Genomic DNA, 2,709 nt, shown 5'->3' on the forward strand with positions numbered 1-2,709 from the left:
GAGTCACTTGATGGTGTGTGTGTGTATGCATGTGCGTGTGCATGTGTGTGTGCATGGAGGGGTGGGGTGGTCTGTGAGGAAAACAGAACTTACTGTTTTTCTTCCAACTGATTCCATATGATGGACTGATTGCCTTCTCAGCCAAAAGAGAGAAAAGTAGGACCACCAAACCATGGGAAATCCAAAAAGTAAAATGCACAAAGTATAACCTTTTGACCCTCGTGGCCTCCACTTGCAGATGGAAGCAAACACACAGCTGAAATTTTGTGAAAAACAGAAGAGAAAGGGGGAGGAAAAAAAAAAGATGAGAAGTGAACCGACTTAGGCCAAGTGTGCAAATTGCTTATCTTCAAATTTCAAGAGCCAATTACGGCTGGGCAAACAGTTTATATACACCACTGACTAAAACAAGCTTCTCTACACATTAATGGGCATTAATGGTTCTATCACCAAAAGCAAATGTAATGTTTAATACAACAACGACTAATACAGAAAAAAAAAAAAAAGAAAAAAAAAGACCAGACAATTAATATATCTCTGTGCTCTCTCCAGTCCTAGTGGGGGAAAAAGCTAATCTATTTGTTTTTGTCTTTATTAATGACTCCTCTACTGGAGAACAAAATCAAATAATTAAAGTCCTGCCCGGAGCACCAAAGTCATTATGTTCGCTGACGTTCTGTTTGTGTGTTTCACGTTTATGACACGATAGGTGTGGATCTCCTAGCAACCAGTTTCTTAATGAGGAGAGCAATTAAAGAGGTTGAGCCCTTGCCTCCATGTTCCCTCGCTCCCATGAGACCCTTCTGTGTGCTGTGTGTGTTTGTCTATGTGTATGTGTGCGCGCCTGTGTTCTTTACAGGTTACCCCAACCCATCCTTTTATTCCTCTCTTCACCACACTCTTCAAAGCAGCAGAGTGACGCCCCGTAAAGCAGGAAAAGAAGCTATTGTCAACCGCCCAGTTGAACATGTCTTTGTCTAATAACTTTAAAACACCTTCCCTCTGATTAACAACAAGTTGAGATTTCTCTCCCTCTCTCTCTCTCTCTCTCTCTCTCTCTCTCTCTCTCTCTCTCTCTCTCTCTCTCTCTCTCTCTCTCGCTCTCTCTCAGCTTCACAACAAACTAATTTATCATGCATCAGCAGCATAGGCTCACTTTCTTGGAGTCACCTTAAACAAACAGAGATGTGACACATGAGAAAAGAAGACCTGGTTATAAAATGTAATTCCAGCCAAGTCGTCCATACTGCTCTGACAACTCGGGAGGCAGACAGACAGCGTGCTTTAAATTAGCAACACATTCTTCCTCTGGAGTTCACAGGGCGAGGAGCGTCAGCTTTGTGGCTGTCTGACTGACTGTGTGGCTGAAACAAGGAGGCATCCTTCCTCCCAGCTCAGGCTGCGCTTGTGCCGACCGCCTCCCACCGATCAAGAAGTGCTGCCCCCTGTTGGCACAGGGAGGGCATAGCCTGTGTGGATGACAGACTTGAGTCTCCCCGTGTCACATTTTTGTTCACTTGTGTGCACTGTCACACAACAAGCGTATTATGCAGTCAGACATGAATGTGCTTTGAGCCTGCCTGCCACTCAAACATGTATGGATTCAGGCTCAAAGGTGCATAAACACGCTCACAAATAGCCGAGTCTTTCACACACAGCATCACCTCCGACAAATACAGACGCGCTCTCGCTCGCATGCAGACGCACACTCGTACATGCACGTTCCTTAGCTCAGTCCCACTATTATGGAGCCTCAGACAATATAGGAGACTCAGCATAGGGCCTGCAGTGCCTGCCTCATTTGCATGCCAAGTGGCTGTAATGCTGTTAGGGTTTATGCAATAAAGACAAGTGAATCCAGACTGCTGGGTCTAAGAGGAAGAAAGAGAAGGAGAAAAGAATAGGGGGGAGGGAGCAAGAGTGAGAGAGGCTGAGAGTGAGACAGAGAGAGAGAGAGACAGAGAGAGTCAAAGGGAACAGATGGCCCAGGGAGAGGTAAAAGGTATAATCCCATCAGCTGCACTATCAACCGACCATCTGGACATCCCACAGCACAATTACAACACATTTCAGCAGGCAGAACAAAGGACGGCTTCACAGGGCCACATCAGACCTGTTTGAGTGTCACAATACTAGAGCCCGAACCTCCTCCGCTCAGATCTTGGATCAGTTTTGACGTCCTCTACAGCTTGCCCTAAACAGAGAAGAAAAAGATAGCAGCAGCCTTGCGGTCGTTTCAAAGCAAAGAAGATCTTGAAATAAATTCAAGCGCACAATTCTGCGTACAAAAATAAAGAAATAAATAGAACTAAATTAAAAACAAAACAAAAAACAAAACAAGCCTTGAGATGTTAACTTGAATTTGTGTTCATTTTCTCCATTGTACTCCAAAGTTTGCAAAGACTTAGCGATGCAGCACTCAGACCAGCAGGCCGGCTCTTTGCATCCTCATCCGTCCACTCCTCATGATGCCTATCATCTGCTGAGGGGGGCATTGTGCGTGTCTGTCATCAGATCGCCTGTGCTGACTGTGTAATCCACTTCGCCACGGTCCCCATTCAGCACATGCTCCCCGCTCTGTCTGTGCATTGAGACATATGCAAATTTTCAGGCAGAAGGGTGGACGGCTTAGGGCCTCAGTCGCTGCCTCTCCATGGGTCCTTCTGTGTGTGTGTGGGAGGTGTGTGTGTGTGTGTGTGTGGGGGGGGG

The 2,709-nt window shown here is 46.1% G+C and overlaps 1 protein-coding gene across 6 annotated transcripts in view; it reads left to right on the plus strand.

Annotated features, from left to right (window-relative positions):
* LOC108244429 (transcription factor COE3) overlaps nt 1-2,709 on the plus strand; it is a gene marked incomplete at its 5' end in the record, with an annotated part of 64,585 nt that overhangs the window by 40,828 nt on the left and 21,048 nt on the right.

Source organism: Kryptolebias marmoratus, linkage group LG22, assembly GCF_001649575.2.
Source record: "Kryptolebias marmoratus isolate JLee-2015 linkage group LG22, ASM164957v2, whole genome shotgun sequence".
NCBI lineage: Eukaryota > Metazoa > Chordata > Actinopteri > Cyprinodontiformes > Rivulidae > Kryptolebias > Kryptolebias marmoratus.